This window comes from Carettochelys insculpta, chromosome 6 (assembly GCF_033958435.1).
Source record: "Carettochelys insculpta isolate YL-2023 chromosome 6, ASM3395843v1, whole genome shotgun sequence".
Taxonomy (NCBI): Eukaryota; Metazoa; Chordata; order Testudines; family Carettochelyidae; genus Carettochelys; species Carettochelys insculpta.
In genome coordinates, this window is record NC_134142.1 from 115,701,122 (window position 1) to 115,720,868 (window position 19,747).

Consider the following 19,747-nt stretch of genomic DNA (forward strand, 5'->3'; position numbering starts at 1 on the left):
TGACACCTACCTTTGAGGAGCAGTGGGCGTGGTCCAGGGCTCTCTGCTCAGTATGCCCCTCTGGCTCTCTTTATTTTAGCCCTTTGACCCCCACACCTGTTCTTGTTTTTTCTTTAGGTGCCCCCTGTATTCACTTGGGGACTGTTATTTTAATAGATCCCAACAGGATCTGGAATATCTGCATTCTGTCAGTTCCCTGCAGCCTACAGGCAGCAGTCTGCCACAGCTGCTACCCTCTTTCAGCATGTTGTGGGCACGTTTTTTTTTCTCTGTCAACAGAAGAGCAAAGCAATGTGTGTAGGTATCTCCCAGTGCCTGATGTCCTCTGCAGTCACTAGCTACTGTGGGAACTCAAAACATGCCACAAGATATCCTGGGAATAGGGAAAACATAAGAAGCATTAATTTTACACAACACAGTCAGTCTGTGGAATTCGTTGCTATAAATGGGTTAAAAAAAAGAATTAGATGTTTGTTAGCCAGGATCGTCAGGGACAGTTCCTATGTGTCCCTAAACCTCTGACTGCCAGAAGCTGGGACTGAGCAGTGGGGTGGCTCCCATGCTAAATTGTGTTCTGTTCATTTCCTGTGTAAAGCATCTGGTATTGTCTGCTGTTGGAAAACACAATATTAAATTAGTTGGACTGTTGTTCTGACCCAGCGTGGCTCCTCTTAATATGTGCAGAGATGATACTGATTGGGCACTCCACTGTTAACGCTGCCTTCACCTTTGGACTTGACCTATACATGATCTGATTTTAAGTTCTGTCTACTCTGTATGGTTTTTACTTGTGTATAAGATGCTCTGGGGCAAGTCACGGTCTGTGTCCTATCTATGCTAGGCGTTTGAATTAGCGTAGCTATTCTGATAGGTCAAAGCCCATTGTAGACAGCAACTTTGCTTCTAGGAGAAGCTACTGAATTCACATACTACTGCATGGTTACTTTCCCTTCTGTTGGTCATCCTTTGATTAAGTGATTGTAAAATATATGGCACTCAGAAATGAGGGCTTAAAGAGGAGGAATAAATACTTGACCATACATTATTGTCAAAATGTTACATTAACTGCCTTCTTTATGAGAGACTTTTAGCTATTAAAATAGAATACACTGAAGTCTTTGTGTACTTTGAAGCTTTAGGTCTTTATGCTATATTTCTTGGTGTAAACAAAATGGAAACAGTGAGTTTTAGTTCTAAAATCTGGTGCATGAGCTACAAAATACCTTGATATTTGGAACTAGCTACTTTTTCAGCTAGAATTTGTTAGCCGGTATAAGAGTTTAATATTTTACATATATTTAAAAGCTCCTGCTTGCTTAGGGTCAGAAGACAGAATTGTTAAAATGCTTAATGGGTTATTTTTGTCGTAACTTTCCTGAGGCTGATATTTCTCTTTATGGACTTTAAAGATTTTCAAATGAAAATTCCCAAAAATCCTTCTCATACTTGACCACAGAATATCAAGAATGTAGGGTTAGAACATGTGTCTTTCCAGGAGGACTATATAGGGCTTTTGGGTGAATTATTTCACTTTCATTAAAGAGAAAGAAGGGGTTAAAACGTCAACGGTTTCTTCTTTAACCAAGTGTTAGGCATGGACGTCAGTTTTCAAACACCAATTAGTTGCTGTTTTAAAACATTCCTTTCCCCTGAATTTGGTGACTTTTGAGCATTTTCTTTGTTATAATTGCGCTACTTCCCGGTTACTATAGAAATCAGGTCGTGTCTGACCTGGTCGAGTTTACAGTGTAAAAAATCCCAACAGTGGAAACATCTGAGGCTGATGAAATTATGTCATAAACAAAAGTGGACAAGGTAATACTTTACCTTGTATGTTTGACATTCCTTCATGTTTTCTCAAGATTGCTAAAAGCAAAGAGGCTGGATATCAGTTCTGAACACCACATTTCAGGAAAGATGTGGAGAAATTGGAAAGGGTGGTTAAGCACTGGAATGAATTACCTGGCCTGACTCTAGAATCTCCATCGTTGGAGATATTTAAGAACAAGTTAGGTAAATGTCTAACGTGGTTGGTCCTGCCATGAGGGCAGGGAACTGGACTTGATGACCTCTTGAGGCCCTTTCTGGTTCTAGTATGCTATGATTCTGTATTCTGATGTACTATACACTTATCTAACAGGCATAGGTCACCCTCAGCTTTGCTTCTTTGAAAATAGTGACTGGATCAGTTGGTGTCCCTAGCACTGTCCACAGTTTTTGATGTCTGGGTTGCTCTCTGCTGCTCATGGAGACAGATAGCAGACTCAGCTGTGTTGACGTGCCCCACACCCCCAAACTGCTTCTTGCTTCCAGTTTTCCTGCCTCTGTGGCACCATGTGGGTAGGCATTTCTCTAGGTCTTGCCTTGACGCCTGCCTAACCTTTTCTTGTCAAAATTTTGGGCAGCTGTGAGTACTGCTCTTCCTCCTCCAAACTAGCTTTTTAATTGGGTGTTGACACACTCTGAACTCGCACCTTACTGGTATAACAGAGCAGCCAAAAAAAAGCACTGAATGAAATCTAGATGATGCTCCATTTAGGAGACTGTGCTCCAAAGCTCTTCAGAAAGTAAGTTTTGCTTGGCTTGCACTCAGCTTTCCATCCATAACATTCTCAGGTCACAGGACTCTGAGTCAGATAGGCATATACTTTCCCATACACATTGGATCAGATGCAACTCTGATTTGGGGAAAAAAGAGGACCAGGAGTCTATGGGCGGAGCAAGGAGATAATCAGAAGGTGAGGACAGCTCCAGGTAGCTGATGTAAGAGTTACTATGAGCCCGTAGAGAACAAAGGCCAGACTTGTGGAATCACAAATTCCCCCCCGCCCAATGCGAAAATGAGTCCTGAACAGTGTTTCAATTACGTCCTTGTACAGAAGGAATTTTATGTGCTCCAATATGGAGATGCTGTGTGACACATCCCTCCATATTGGTGCACATAACAAAATTCATTCTGCACATGAACAATCCCTGACGGGGTGAGGTTGAGGGGTTTGGAGTGTGAGAGGGGCTCGGTTGGGGAGGGGAGGATGACGGCTTTGGATTTGCGTACAGGTTCTGGGATGGGGCAGGGGATGAGGTGTTTGAGGTGCAGAAGGGGGCTTCAGGCTGGAGCTAAGGGGTTTGGAATGCAGGAGAGGGCTCTGGGTAGGAGGTTAAGATTGGGGTAAAGCAGGGGGCTCTGGGTTAGGTGTGGGGTCCAGGAGTGAGCTAGGGTGCTGGAAAAGGCTCAGAGCTGGAGCAGGGAATTAGGCATGCTGGGTGCTTACCCAGGGCAGCTCACGTTTGAAGGAACAGGTGCCTCGGCTGCGCCATGCTCACCTGCAGGTACTGCCCCTGCAGCTCTTGTTGGATTGGAATTGTGGCCAATGGGAGTTGGAGGGACAGAGTTTCCTGGAACTTGTGGTGACTGGCTCCAGCTGGAGGGGAGAAGGAAGAATGGTAGCATGCAGAATCATTCCCCCTAGGAAGGGCTGGCCCAGAATTTGGGCTTTAAGAGCTGCAGTAGAGGGCCCAGGATTGCAGCTGTAAAGCTCCTTTCTTTATTGAGCTGCTAGGCTGGAGAAGTGCACCTCCTTCCCTGGCTGCAGCAGCATCCTGCTGCTGGAGGTTGGGCGGGTGCACGGAAGCATGCCTCTCCCTCAACAGCAGCAGCACTGTATAGGCTGCCCTGGAACCCTGCGTGTAGGGCTCATGTAGCTGTGCATTTGCACAGCTTAGGGGGAACTGTGGTTCTTTGGGGAAAGAAGCAGAATTCATGAGAATGTGCTGTCTTTTCCATTTTGGCCAGGAGGGCTCTGAAAGCATATTGTCTTCTCCTTTTCTGGAGGAGTGGGACCAGGGAGTGAGGCTTCAGATTGATTTTATAAGAGTACTTCAGGCCCTCCACAAACATAACGGAAAAAGATCTCTCCCAAACCAGGTAAAAGCCTGCATCTTCTCTTTAATGAGCTAAAAGAGCTTAAAATGTCAGAAAGAGAGCAGAAAAGGGAAAGAAAGCATAAAAGATCTAGGAGGTATGAGTCTTCTGACTCCTTTTCATCCTGCACAGAGGGTAGTGAATTGTTGGGTTCCATCTCCAGTCAGGACAGTGGAAAAGCATTTTTCCCCCCTGTAAAATTTGAGGCCATGTGCAACAAGGTTGTATTCACTCTTTAGATTCATCACTAACCTAAACAAGATCCCAAGAGTAAGCCTAAAACTTTTCTTCTCTGGCAACGGTTGTTTTACACTCCTCCAGTGACGATGTGATTAGGGATGAATGGGGTAAGCCAGATAAAGGCAAGCATGTGAACAAAGTTACTGTAGCATCTATGGGATCCAGGACTCCAAAATCCCAATAACTGAGGTATCCAAGGATAACGCTGCCATATGTTTCCTGGCTAATAATGTAGTTGTCTCGTGTATAGGTGAGTTCTGTCCTAACAAAGCCATGGATAAGAAAAGAGGCCACTTTTTTTTTTTTTTTTTTTTTTAAAAGATTGAGGCCTCCTCAGCCTCCCTCAGGTCATCCCTGGCAACTACTTGCTTTGCAGGGATATCTTTCTCTTGGCTGGAAATCTGACTCTTCAAGGATCACCCTGACTTTGGCTCTTTTAAAGAAAGTTCCCCTGCCAACAGTGTTTGTTGTGATATCTTTCAATGGATGTGGTGAAATTCTCATCCAAAGCCATACCTCCTAGTTCAGTGACCAGTTGCCAGCTGTGGCTCTGTTCTCGGAAGGCGAATAGCCACTTTGGCGGATGCTGTGCTGTGTCAGATTCAACAGAACCCTGCTTTTTTTGAGAGTGCTGCAAATCTAGGCAGTCCCTTTCCATTGCATGTCTTTGAGAAAGTACTGACAGGCTTTACATAGGTGTTTTTCCAGACTCCATCCCTGCACATATATATATATCTTTGAAGAGAGACATGTTCCCCAGAGAATAAAGAACTGTGGCTAGGGTTGAAATCCCTAAGGGGATTCTGTTGCTCCCAATCCTCTTTAACACAGAGGCCACATTAGTTTCTGCCTAGAGTGAAGCTTGGGGTTAGGCGTTCCAATTTCCTGGAAGAATGATTTGCTTTGAGTATGAACCCGAAGGGGTGGAGTGCGGGGGGTGGGGGTAAAGCCTCTGAATCAGGGATACTCCTTTGAGCTACAGGTGTTAGCCCATGTATTTTACATTCAGTCCTGCATCGTGAATAGCCTAATAAAGTGTGGTCTAATTTGTAATGAGATTTCACACCTGCTGGATATAGAAGTACAGTAAACTCTCGATTTAACAGACTCCAATTTAACAGACTTTGGAAATAATGGATGCTGTTCGCCAGCTGCCTCACTTAATAAATGCTGGTGACTCACCAGAGCCACTGGAGGAGCTGCTGCTGCAGCTGAGGCTGCCAGGGCCGAAGGAGTCTTCAGAGCAACGGGCTGCTTTCACAGTGACTGGGGCCGCTGGGGCTGGAGGAACTTCCAGGGCTGCCACCGCTGGAGCTATCACGTGCTCCTCCCTAGTGCGCCTCCAGGTGCCTCCAGTCCTACAGATTCGGGTATAATGGACTTTCACCATTAAGGGACACCCATTCCCTCCCATTAGTCTGTTAAATCCAGGGTTTACTGTAATAGCCTTTTCTCTGAAGAGAGGTCCTTAGGGTTCTACTCAGTCATCTTTATCCATATTGCAGAAAACATAAATGAAGAAAATAAAATTCTGAACAGAAATCTTAACATCTGTAGTCTTGCCCTGACCCATAGGCTAAGTCTACACTAGCACACTACGTCAAACTAGCCTATTTTGAAGTAAGAACATTGAAATAGGCTACTTCGACACGTATCATCTACACATCCTCTGGGGCTAGAGCTGCCTCGGAAGGAAATGTGGAGTGTCCACACACACAAGCTCTCCCTGTCGAAATAAGGGGCCAGCAAAGCCTGCGGACAGGGTCACAGGCTGGACTAGCCCTTCTGGGGCAACAGCAAGCCACTCCCTTAAAGGGCCCCTGCCAGCCACACTCAGCCTGCACAGCATGAGGTCTGCAGCGGCAACAACCGGTTGCAGACCCTGTGCACACAGCATGGACCCCCAGCTGCAGCAGCAGCAGCCAGAAGTCCTGGGCTAAGGGCTGCTGCACGAGGCGACCATAGAGCCCTGCAGGGGCTAGACAGAGCGTGTCTCAACTCCTCAGCTGATGGCCGCCATGGAGGACCCCGCTATTTCAGTGTAGTGGGAAGTGGATCGTCTATACACACCCTACTTTGATGCTAAACATTGAAGTAGGGCGCTCTTGGCATCTTCGGATAGGAATAGAGATTTCTATGTCTCGCTGCCTAACGTCGAAATAATGCACAGTGTGTGTAGACGCGATGCGTGCTATTTCGACGTTGTGCCAGCTACTTCGAAGTAGCCAGCTAGTGTAGATGCACCCATAGGGATTTTGTAACTATGCTGGTTTGGTGGATGTCTGTCTGCACGTACCTACTGGATTGTACCATCACTGGTTCCTAAAGTTTTCCTATAGCAGGAAGCATGATCAACATCAGATTCTTTCCTTCACGTTCACGTTGGCCTTCAGGGTTTTTACAAAGGGCACAAAGCTGTGTCCCTGACCTTACGTTTCCGGTAGGTGCATGGCTTTACAATCACCATCAAGAAAAGCTCCTGAATTCATTCCACCCAGCTGTCATAACAAAAAGTTTGTGTATTGATGAGAAAGTAATTTACTGGGTACTGGGCAAGAGGCAGAGAGGGAAAAGGTGGAGGTGCTGGGAGGAATTCTTGCAAAACTGCTGGTTTGCAGAGTGGTAGCTATGTGAATACTTTGAAGTTGCAATTTATTGTCTAGGGATCTATTGAGAGAGTAATGATTAAGTTTTTCAAAAGGCCAGGAGCATACCAATATCCTTTGTAATGAGGGTTAATGGAATGCCATGCTTCAGATCAGAGGCTGACATTTCTTCGGTAGGAATTCCTCTTATTCCTGTCCCCACACATAGGCCAGGTTCATGCTGTTTGATTCACTCTCCTGTGTCAGAAACTGGCTTCTGCACTATACCAAATAAAATCCCAGTCCTGTGGTGAGAGTGGCTCTTGTGGATGCCTTTTTTCCATCCTAGGACTCTGAATGGGTCTGTGTTAATAGAGCTCATTGTAGGATTAGTGCTTATAAGAAATCCTGTGCACTTTGGGGATAATTGCATGCTGCACCTCCTGCAATATTCATAATCCCGAGCATTCAGACGTGTGTGTGTGTGTGTGTGTGTGTGTGTTGATTTGCAAACCAGATTTGTAGAAAAATAAAACTTGGGTTCCGCTTTCTCTTTGGTTTCTGGCCCTGTAGGGTTACCGTGTTCAAGTTTTTTCTCTACAACCATAAAGGCTAAACTTAAAAAAAAAAAAAAAAATTAACAGCATGATTAATCACAATTAATTTTATCATGCGATTAATTATGGTTAATTTTTTAAAATGTATGACAGCCCTATCCAAAATGCTGATCTGCCTGGAAGAGTTTCAGGGGGGGGAAAGCAGCTTAGACATCAGGAACTGTAGACAGTGCTGCTAACAAAGGAAATTATTGGTAAGAAATTTTCCATTTGTCACTGAGGCACAAGTAGGTGAGCCTTGTTCTGAGACCAGCTGCTAGTGCCTCAGTGTCTGTCGTTCCTTTGAGTGGCAGACTAAGAACCTTTATTCTAAGGACTGGTCACTCAAAGTAGTTTACACCAATTTAACTGAATCTGTTTTAAAATATGGCTTTTGTTCAGTGCTAATCTATGTGGCCACCGTTAGTAATTAAAATGTCTAAAATTGATTTGTCTGGCCTTAGGTGGACTGACTTTATCTATTTTAATTTTATTCTGAAGTGCCCACACAGAGTATTGCTAAAACAACAATCTTTTAATGTGCATCTTTTATTTTCATGCAAATTTGTATAGATTCACACTTAGTATTATAGACTCCCAAACATAATAATAATAGAGCAAGACCATAACAAAATAGGGGACAATATTGCTGTGCTTCGTAAATCTGAGGGAGTGCAGGCAGGTGAGCATAAGTCAGTCAGATGAGATCCTCAAAGACACACAATTAGTGAAGATAAAAAGCAGAGTCTTAGGTCATGAAGGATCGCAACAATAGCAAGAATGCCCAGATCCTCATTCAGAACAGGTGATGGTGGAGAAAAGGGGGAGTATTGAATAGACTAGAAACAACCACAACAGCTTTCTTCTAGAATTGTTCAAAAGAGCTATGTAAACAGGCTCAGGCTCAGTTTCTTCCCTTTCCTCTCTTCCTTCACATTCTTAATCCTCAGTGGCTTGGAAATCAGCACCTTCATATTGCTGCAATTTGACCTGTTCAATGGAAACCTGTTAACACGTGAAATTTTAAATATCTTGTTTGTTTTTTTTCTTATAGGAGGAAATCTGCTTCATCTTAACCTAATTCAGTCCTGCTAATCTGCTAATATTGTAGATTGAAAGATTTTGCTGTTGCCAGGATATCCTGTAATGGGCAAGGAGCGACAGAGAATACAAATCGTTTTATTTTTTTAACTTTTTTAAAATTTTTGTTAACAGGTAAGAAACATTGTTATTAAACTTCATCTGTGGGGACAACTTCTTTTCTTCCTCCCTTTCTGACACCATAAGACATTGGCTTAAACATTTTGTGGTTCCTAAGTGCTTTAGTCTGTTTTTGTTTTGTTTTTTTTGTTTGTCCCCCCCCCCCCCCCCTTTCCCTGATTACCTCTCCCCCTTCAGAAAGGCTTACTTTGTTTCTGTAGGACTCAGCTGTTTTACTTTAGCTTGTTTTTCCTATTTGTAGTTCATTTCTTATGTAGATGAGACCTTCTTTCTTCTAGTCTAGTCTTCCCCCCTTTTTCCTGGCGGGCTGTTTTTCCTTTGTAATCTGTACTACTTTCAGCACTAGCACATCTGGATGACCCCTGTCTGCATTGTTACAAATGTCACAGCATTGTGGCAGTCTTACCACTGGCTTTACAAAGTACACTTTACACTATTTGGGTTCGTTATAGGAAGTTTCATAGTTGTCACCAGTATCTGGCCTGAGATTCCAACATTGTTAATGAAGGTCCAATTTGTTTACTCTTTTGTTAACTTCATAATCATGACACATTTGTTTTAAACTAAGCCAGGTATAGTGCTCAGGGTTTGAGGAAATGTGAGGACTTAAGAGGGTCACTTGACTCTCTTTCAAAGTAAACTAAACCCTTGAGATACATGCAGTCAAGTTGTGCGTGTCTTGGATTAATATAATTGCCGCCCCTGATGGGAGCAGCGCTAGTTAATTACCATCTTCTGATTCAATAGTATAGGGAGGGCTGGTCAATATACTTTTTTTTTTTTTTTTTTTTTTTTAAAAATCCCATTTTAAAAAGTCGCTTGTTCTTCAACGTCATTTGCTAATGTAAGGCCCATGTTTCAGGACTGTGTAATAAAATACTAGTATTTGCAGTTGAAAAAGAAGAAATGGCAGCAGTCCAGCATTCGCATCATTTGTGTGCTGGAGGACATTGTTTCTGAACAAATGTGTTATGATTCATGCATGCTGTTGTGGACAACAGACTTCTCCAATAGAGCGCCTTGCTTGCAGTGTTTGAAACTATAGTAATACAGTAATCCCTTATATTAAGTGAGGGTTGCGTTCCCACGCATCCTCACATAACTTGAATTTCGTGTAAGTCAAGGGGGCAACTTTTTCCCTAGCGGAACGCATGTTCTGTAGCTGGGGAAGCAGGAGCACTTGGAGCTCCTTTTGAAAAGTAAGTCCTGGGGTTGCAGGGGGCCAATTGGGGAGGGTTAAGCCAGGAATGGGTTAGGGCTGCAGGGGGAGCGGTGGTGGGGGTGAATATGAGCCAGGCTGCAGGGGTGGGGGTGGGTTTGAACTGGGGTGGAGGAGGCTGGGCTGGGCTGGGCTGGGCTGGGGGTGGTGCTTGAACAGGGGGCTGGGGTGGTGAGCTGGAGCCTGGGGGGAGGGGTTGAACTGGAGCCATGCAGGGTGTTGAGCCAGGGTTGGGGGAAGTGGGATTTTGAGTTGTGCTAAATTCTCGTTAATGCAAGATAAGTGCAACTTGAAATCGCACATTGAGGGTTTTCTGTATTCCAGTCTACTTCTGTGTCTGAGTTCACTTTGTGCAACAACCTGGATGCACTGTAAATTGAGACTGACATTATAAAACTAAGTATGCTTAGCTGTGCAACCTATCACACCTCAAAAACATAAACTAACAGTATGTTTAGGAGAAGGCACTGTGGTGTTTTAAGCCCACTAGTAAACTATCTGTATTAGGTGATTGAAAAGTAAAAATATTCTAAACCTAGCAAACATTATTTCTTAAAACAGTGGTTGAAGATACGGTGGCAAAATGGGGGAATTAATAAGGAGACACTTGGTTATTGTGTCAAAATTCATGTTGTAATTTCATTAACTTTAATAGTCGGAGAAAACAAGCTGATTATTAAAACTCATTATATAATGTAGGTATCCAATACTTTTAATAAATATTAACTAGCTGGGCCCATGTTTGTGTACCTAATAGATCAGAGCAGTGTGTTTTAGAGGCTTCAGTAATAAGTGTTAAAGTGGGTCTGTATAGACTAGGCGTGGCCAACCTTTTTTGCACTGGGAGCCACATGGCAATGTTTTACATGTTCGGGGGGGCAAACACACAGCATCTCCCCTCTGCCCACCTTGTCCCCAGGCTTAACAATTATGCTCCTCTATCTCCAGGAATAAACCCTCTCAGCCCCAACCCCCTCCCCCATTCACAGGATTGACATACTTTAGACAACGAGCTCCATGTGCTGCTGCTGCCTCTCTGTGGCTGCCTCCTTCTCAGTGGGGCTGCACAGCTCCAGCAGTGGCAGACTTGTCTGCCCCCCCCCCCACCAGGTCTCCTGCGGGCTTAGCACTTCCCCCTCCTGCAGCATGGGTGTCTCCCTGCTGTGCCATGCTGAAATAGTGGAACTAAATTTAATTTGTTTAACGGCCAACTGTTAAACTTATTAAATTTAATTCCATTATTTCAGCTGCAGCAGTGCAGAGAGCTGCAAGGGTCTCCTTAAAGAGCTGCATGCGGCTCTGGAGCTGCAGATTGCCGACCCCGTCCCAGCCTGACTATACCTGCACCACACACTAACTTTGGACTGCATAAAATGGTGCTGCTCCCAAGTGAAAAGGCTTCAGTCCACAGACCATGTCTTAGCTACCATTGGTATAGACTTACAGAGTTGTGGTTTAGTCAGATTAGCTGCTGTTCAGCCAGGAAAATAACATAGCCTCATATTAGGAAGTGACCGCATAAATAAAAGTGTCACGATGTAGAACTTAGAAAGCACTTTTCCTATGTAATCAGAGGCAGCTATGGAATCATCAAGATTCTGGACTCTGCTTGTAAAAAAAGATGCAGCACTTTCACTGGTATTTTAACACTGCAGAAAAGAGCAGTATGTTTGAATATGTAAGAACCACATATTGTGTGAAGTAGAACATATCCTGTGGTTTCTCACTATGCAATTGTGCTTGAACTCTTTTTTCATCTTAGTAACAGAATAGCATGTTCTATTTATTGTCTCACTTCTAGGTACCCAAAAATACTGCATTATAAAAGCTCCACTCTACATGACTGTTTTTTATTAGGGTGCAGTTTATGTTTATTTGCTCAGAATGGAGGACTCCTAAACATATTGTAAATCAGTACAGCGGTATCTTGAATTTGGAACAGTAGGAATGGTTTTAATATTGAGTAATAGTCTAGGGTGTATTTACACTAGAAACTAACTTTGAAGTTAACTTTGACGTTAGGTACTACTTTGAAGTAGCTAGCAGAGTATCTACACCCATTTTTTGAGCTTCGAAGTACTTACTCCATTCCCAGGAATGGAGTAGTGCCCTACTTTGAAGTTTAACTTTGAGGTAGGGTCTGTGTAGACCATGGGTGTCCAACCTTTTGGCTTGCCTGGGCCTCATTGAGTGAAGAGGAATTGTCTTGGGCTGTATATAAAATATATAATATAGTTAATGTATATAAATCACATAATAATGTTAAAAGTTTACGATCTTGTGTGGCCACATTACTAGCTGTCCAGGGCTGCGGGTTGGACACGCCTGGTGTGGATGCTCAACTTTTGAAGTTGTGTACTTCGAAGTAAGCAACTTTAAAGTTATTTCTGTAGTATAGACACAGCCTAGGATTCTTACTCTAGGATCTTTTCTTTTTCCGGTCTGTAGAATGTAAGGGGTAAAAATGTAGTCATTTTAATTTGAGTGAACTGGGAAATGTAATATAAAATTTGACTTATGTAAAAAAAGTTGTTTCATAAATCATACTGAGGCTTCAGGGCAGTAACTTTTTAATCACTTAAGAAACTGGGACTAAAAGCAAGAAAATGAATAGCTACAGTAAACATGCTACCCTGTCAAGTATAAAGAAATGCATGCTTTAGGGGATCAGAATTGTGTTGTGATAGATTTGTAGGGGCATTGGTTTTATTTGAACTTTGCTCATCAGTATTTCCATTTAAGGGACAGGTAACTGTGAAATTTGGTTAGTTAAGATAAAATTTTTGGTAAAGTAGTCATAGCATACTTTATTCTATGGCAAAACTATATGGACTTGAAAGAGTAGCAGTTCTCTGTGGCTCATAGTTTAATTAGTGGTGACTTGACAAAATATGCATGTCTAAAAGTATTCATGTTTGTGTGCGTTGTAACTCATAGTCAGTTGTTCACTTTGGGTGGGTGGGAAAGTATGTATGGGTTATTCAAATGAAGTTTCACTGCATTTTTGAAAGCTTCTGGTGGCATTTGCGTGGAACTTTTTTTGCATCTTGGGAGACCCCCCTGACCAAAATACACTAAATGCTGGAAACCAGTGTCAGTATTTCCCTAGTGCAGTGATTCCCAAACTAATTTGGCCACAGAATGCTGTTGGGCTTGGAATATGTTGGTGGCACACACACATGCTGGTTGTGGGAGGGGTAGGGAGCTGGACGGTTTCATACTGAAAAATTGCTGCATGTAATGATGAAAAGTTGATTTAAAAGAACTAATTTTTTTTAGATTTTATTTTGCAAAGAACAAAAACGAGAGCATCAGCTGAATGAACAACTAGGCCATGTCTACACGTGCCCCTTCCGAAAGGAAGGGGCATGTAAATGACACAGATCAGAACTGTTTAATGAGGGGTTGATATCAATATTCAGCACCTCATTAGCATTATTGCAGCCAGTCACACTTTGAAAGTGCTGCTTTTGAAACACAGACTAGCTGTGTAGATGTAGACACTTTGAAATTCAGTCAGCTTTACTTATAAGCTTTTATCTGACTTTTAGATTATATCAATTGAAGATCTGAATATACTTGCCCTTTAACTTTTTTTCCACAAGTCAGTTCACAACATAGGTGTTTAATAAGCATTTATAAAACATTTATCATTGTGGTATTGAATTACTGTTTATGGATTTTAGACATAGTGAGGCTGCCCAGCGTTACTGAGTAAACCCTACTTGTTGAGTATCTTCTTCCAAATTATTGGGTTGTCAAAGGGGCATAAACATTGAAAACTTCAAAAAAGGAGCAACTTTATAAATCTCTCAACTGAAGACAGTATTTCTCAAACTGGGGTCTGTGGAGCCTTGGTGTCTTCCCAGGAGTTGCTCATGCGATCCATGACCCCTGCTGGTCAACTGATTTCTCTCCCTCCTGTTGCCTTTTGCACATTGTGTGTCAGCTCAATGGAGCCAAGGCAAACTTTCTACCTGTCCTGGCTCTTTGCTGATCCCAGAAGTGGCTGGCACATTCCTGCAGCTTGTGTGTTTGGCCAAGAATTGCAGCCAATGGGAGTTTTGTGGCCGGGGCAGTGCAGAGAGGAAACTCCCTCCGTGCTCCCTAACATATAGCCATGCACCTTTTTAATGCAGATTTCTTTATGGTCGGTTCTACTCTTCTAAAAATTCCAGATTATGGTACCTCTGCCTAGACTCAGTTGAAATAGTTCCTGTCTCCCCTTAGTGGATATTAATGTATATAACTGAGATGTACTTTAGGGTCTTCTGTGGAGACCTATCTTTTTCAATCCTCATATGATACGTTATGTAGTTAACATGGATATTTTATTTCCATCTTAAATGTTGACTTTTAAGAAGTCTCTTAAAAAGATCTTACTGAGTAATCAGATGCAGGCCATAGTGTCTGGTTGTGAAACTTTGAGGCTGCAGTGTTTTCTGTTCAAGAGAAAGCAACTATCTGTCCTTCATTTACTAAGTTAGGAAAATGTGGTGGTTAATAATGTTTTGCACTTGTGTCGTGCTTGGTTTCTATGATAGTTTTCAGTGCACTTTCAAATTTAGGTAAACATTATTGACGACTTATGGTGGACCAAATTTGGTACTTGAATAACATTGCATGAGCGGCATCGGTTTAGTATTTAAGATGTGAGAGCTTTGTTCTGTTCCCAGTTCTGCCACAGATTTGTTGCCTGTGTCTGCACTAGCCCCTTCCTTTCAGAAGGGGCATGGTGATGAGCGAGTTGGAAAGATGCTAATGAGGTGCTCCCATGAATATGCAGTGCCTCATTAGCATAATGGCGCCTGCGCACGATTCGAAAGTCCCACTTTTGAATTGAACCCCACCCGTGTAGATGGGGGCCTTTTGAAGGGACCCCCAGACTTTGAAAGCCCTTTCTTCCTAAAACCAAATAGGAAGAATGGGCTTTCGAAGTCGGGGGGAGGGTGTCCTTTTGAAAGGCCCCAGTCTACACGGGTGGTGTGCGATTCGAAAATGGCAATTTTGACCTGTGCTTAATTGCCATTATGCTAATGAGGCACTGCCATAAATATTAGCATCTTCCCAACTCACTCATTACCATGCGCCTTCTGAAAGAAAGGGGCTAGTGTAGATGTAGTTACGTTAGCAAGTTGCTGTAAAACTTGGAGTCATTTTTGCCTCCAAGTGCTCACCTTCAAAGGTTTTGTTGAAAAGCAGTGTTCTGAATCTTAAATGCTTGCAAGTATGAGAATATTTTTATTTCTTAAAGGAGCAAAATCAGCTAACTAAGAAAAGTTTCCGTCTAACATTAATAAACTGCATGTATATGCCATACCACGACTCAAACCCTGGTCCTGTAACCCCAAAACATGGACATCTTGAAGTGAAAGAATCTTTTGGTCTTGTGTCCTTTCTAAGCTTCTACCATCAAATGAAATGTAACATACTGGTGTCGGTAGGTACAAATCTTGCACCATTGAATCATACAGTAGAACTGGGAGGGACCTCGAAGGGTCATTGAGTCCAGTTCCCTGCCCTCATGGCAGAACCAAGCACCATCTAGACCATCCCCCATATATGTCTTTCTAACCTGCTCTTTAATATCTCCACTGATGGAGATTCCATAACCTTCCTAGGCAATTTATTCCAATGTTTAACCACACTGACAGGAAGTTTTTCCTAATGTCAAACCTAAACCTCTTTTGCTGCAGTTTATACCCATTGTTCCTTGTCGTAATCTCAGAGGCCAAGGAGAACTATTTTTCTCCCTCCACCTTGTAACCCTCCTTTTACATAATTATAAACTGTTATGTCCCTTTTAAGTCTTCTCTTTTCCAAACTAAACAAGCCCAGTTCTTTCAGTCTTTCCTCATAGCTCCTGTTCTTTAGACCTTTAATCATTATTTTTGCTCCCCTCTGGACCTTGTCTAATTTCTCCACATCTTTCTTGAAATGTGGTGCCCAGAACGGCACACAGTACTCCAGCTGAGGCCTAATAAGTGCTGAGTGGAGCGGAAGAATGACTTCTTGTGTCTTGCTCTCTACAGCCTTCTTAATGCATCCCATAATCATGTTTGCTTTTTTTGCAACAGCATCACACTGTTAACTCATATTTAGCTTATGGTCCACTATGACTCCTAAATCCCTTTCCATGGTACTCCTTTATATATGGAAATATACCTATCACATAGAGCTGGAAGGGACCTTGAAAGGCAGGGCCTATCACCATCCCTGATGGACTTCTTTTTTTTTAAATCTATTTGTCCAGATCCCTAAATAGTCCCCCTCAAGGATTGAGTTTACCGCCCTGGGTTTAGCAGGCCAATGCTCAAACCATTGAGCTACTTCTCCCACCTACTGAGCAATCTGTCCCACCTTCCTGGACAGTTGCTTCCCATTCTGTATAAATAAAGCTGATTGTTCCTTCCTAAGTGGAATACTTCACATTTGTCCTTAATAAACTTCATTCTGTTTACGTCAGACTATTTTTCCAGTTTGTCCAGATCATTTTGAATTCTGACTCCTATCCTCCAAAGCAGTTGCAACCCTTCCCAGCCTGGTAACATCTGCACACTTAATACGCATACACTCTGACAATATCTAAATAGTTGATGAAGATATCAAATAGAACAGGTCCCAAAACAGCCCCCTGCAGAATTACACTTGTTATGCCCTTCTAGCATGACTGCGAATCATTAATAACTACTCCTGAGAAGAGTTATCCAGCCAGTTATGTACCCACCTCACACAAGCCCCATCTAAGTTGTATCTGACCAGTTTATTGATAAGAAGATCATGGGAGACCATATCAAATGCCTTATAAAGACTGGGTATACCACATCCACTGCTTCTCCCTTATCCACAAGACTTGTACTCCTGTCAAGGAAAGCTGTCAGATTGGTGTGGCATAATTTGATCCATGCTGTCTGTAACCTGCCTTATTTTGTTCCAGATGTTTGCAGATGAATTCCATAATTACTTGCTCCATTATCTTTCCCAACACAGAAGTTATATTGACTGGTCTATATTTCCTGGGTTGTTCTTTTTTTCCTTTTTATTGATGGGTACTGTATTTACCCTTTCCAGTCTTCTGGAATCTCTCTTGACTTATAGGACTTTTAAAAAATGATAGCTATAGGTTCCAATACCTCCTCTATCAGCTCCTTTGGTATTCTAGAATGCATTTCATTAGGCCCTGGTGACTTACAGACCTCTAATTTTTCCAAGTAATTTTTAACTTTTTAAATTTTTATTTTATCTTCTAAATGTACCCCCTTCCCACTAGCATTCACTATGTTAAGCATTTCTGCATGTGTCTTTTTGGTGAAGATCAAAACAAAGAAGTTACTAAGCACCTCTGCCATTTCCAAGTTTCCTAATATTGTTTCTCCCTCCTCACTGAGGAGTGGCCCTACCCTGTCCTTGGTCTTCCTCTTGCTTCTAATATATTTATTGTATGTCTTCTTGTTACCCTGTCTCTAGTTAGCCTGAGTTCATTTTGTGCCTTTACCTTTCTAATTTTGCCCCTGCATGCATACATTGTTTGCTTATAGTCATCCTTTGTAATTTCTCCCAACTTCCACTTTGTATGACTGCTGTTTGATTTTGGGATAATGCACAATATCCTGGCTAAGCCAACGCGGTCTTTTACCATATTTTCTATCTTTTCTACACAGTAGTATAACTTTCTTTTGGACCCTTAACAATTTACCTTTGAAAAGCTGCCAGCTCCTTTCAGTTGTTTTTCGTCTTCGTATTGCTTTTCATGGGACTGAGTTTACCAGAATCTGCCTTCCTGAAATCATTGTCTCTATTTTGCTGTTATCCCTTTCACCATTTCTTAGAATCATGAACACTATGATTTTCATGGTCACTGTCTTCCAAGCTGCCTTCCACTTTCAGTTTCTCAGCCAGTACCTCCCTATTTGTTAAAATCAAATCTAGAACTGCTTCCCCCTCAGTAGCTTTTTCCACCTTCTGAAGTAAACAGTTGTCATCTGTGTAGTCCAAGAACTTTCTGGATAATCTGTGCCTTGCTGTGTTCGTTTCCCAACATATGTCTGGCTACTTGAAGTCTCCCATCACCACCAAATCCTGTGCTTTGGATGATTTTGTCAGTTGCTTAGAAGTAGTCTCATCCCAACTCTTCTTCTTGGGTAGATGGTCTGTAGTAGACCCCTAGCATGACATCACCCTTGTTATTTTACCCCTTTTAACCTAACCCAGAGACTCCCAACGCATCTGTCTCCTGCATCCATCTCCACCTTGGTCTAGCTGTGCGCATTTTTAATATATAAGGCAACACATCCTCCCTGTTTACCTTGCCTATCCTTCCTGAGTAAGCTGTACCGTTTTTATATCAATATTCCAATCATGTGTATCATCCCACCAAGTCTCTGTGATACCAGTTATGTCATAGTTGTATTTGTTTATTAGGACTTCAAGTTCTTTCTGCTTATTACCCATACTTCTTGCATTTGTATATAGACATCTAGGATACTGATTTGCTTTTGCTTCCCAGTTCTGCCTAGTTCCTCTCTTTTTTTTTTTCCTACTATTATAGCCCATGATCCCTCCCATTTCCAACCCAACTTCCAGGTCTCCAGGTTTTTAACTTACTTATGGGCTTTGGTCATCTGTCCCCATTAAACTTAGTTTAAACCCTTCTCACTCGGTTAGCCAGTTTTGATCCAAATACTTTCTTTCCATTTCTCGAAAGGTGAAACCCAACCCTCTTTAGCAGTCCTCCTTGGAATAGTATCCCATGATCGAGGAAGCCAAAATGCTCCCTCCTATCAACACCATCCTCACAGCCAGGCATTTACCTCCACGATACACCTGTCTCTGCCTGGGCCCCTACCCTTGACAGGAAGGATTTAGGAGAACACTCCTTCACCTGTACTCCCAGAGCCCTATAGTCATGCTTGATCTACTCGAGGTTACACCTTGCAGTATCATTTGTGTCCACATGGATGAGTAGCATGGGGTAAGAGTCAGTAGGCTGGGTAATCCTTGACAACAACTCTTGTAATATCTCTGTACAGGCTCCTGGCAGGCAGCATACCTCCCAAGGTGACATTTCATGGTGACAGATAGGTGCTTTCGTTCTCCACAGAAAAGAGTCTCCGACCAACACTACCCTGTGTTTCCTCCTCGTGGTGGTGGTAGCAGACCTCCCAGCCTTGGGGGTACAAGGTTTCTCTGCTTCTGCTGCAGAGGGTGATTCCGTATCTCCTGTGTCCAGAATGGCATAACAGTTTCCCAGTGCCGTGGTGGGAGGGTTGATATCAGGAGTGGAGCACTGCCTGCAGCCGTAAATGACCAGCTGCCAGTGTATCCCCTGAGGCATCTCCTCCTCCACCAATGGCATGTCAGTAGTCTTTTGTTGTGGGACAGCTGTCTTAACCTCAGCTGTCTTCACATGAATACTGTACAGGAATTGCTCATAGATTTGGATAGTCCTAAGCCTAGCCACCTCCTCTTGTAGCTCTCCCACCTGCTTCCTGAAAGATTCCACAGAAGACACCTTCCACAAGCAATGGTCCCCCCCCAGCCTGGACTTCAGTAAGTGGGAATTGCAAGTCACCACCTAGAAGACCACACCAGAGTGTGAGTAGAGGTATTCCCGGTCAGGAAGTCTTTCTGACTTCAGACAATGACAGACTTTCATTGACCTCATGTGGAGTGAGACAAATCGCTCTCAGTAAAACAAAAACAAAAAAAAAAAAAGAATTTTGCCTGACTGCAATATACTTTCTTAAAATATAACAAGCATGCAGATTTTTAAGAAAGAATTGCTTTGCTAAAGGGAAACATATGAGAGAGAGGCTGGCTTGAAATTCTAGCTAACTTCTATAATTTAGGTAATTTTAGAACTTTCTTCACAGTTTGTAAGTTTGTTCTTTCTTTACGTTAGAGTAAGTTGTGTAATTTCCTGTCCACACCAGTTCTGGAAGATGACTGAAACTTTTATTAGTAA

At 42.6% G+C, this 19,747-nt stretch overlaps 1 protein-coding gene across 8 annotated transcripts in view; it reads left to right on the forward strand.

Annotated features, from left to right (window-relative positions):
* The window catches only part of PPP6R3 (protein phosphatase 6 regulatory subunit 3), a 140,646-nt gene that overhangs the window by 26,304 nt on the left and 94,595 nt on the right, over positions 1–19,747 (forward strand). For 3 of the 8 annotated variants that reach the window (XM_074997921.1, XM_074997926.1, XM_074997927.1), the window contains exons 2-3: positions 8,398–8,558; positions 19,256–19,332. The exons of 2 other annotated variants lie outside the window; for them this stretch is intronic. The gene's annotated coding sequence lies outside the window, so the exon portion shown is untranslated. The remainder of the gene's footprint in view (positions 1–8,397; positions 8,559–19,255; positions 19,333–19,747) is intronic. 3 more of the 8 variants (XM_074997922.1, XM_074997924.1, XM_074997928.1) reach the window with 1 other exon arrangement.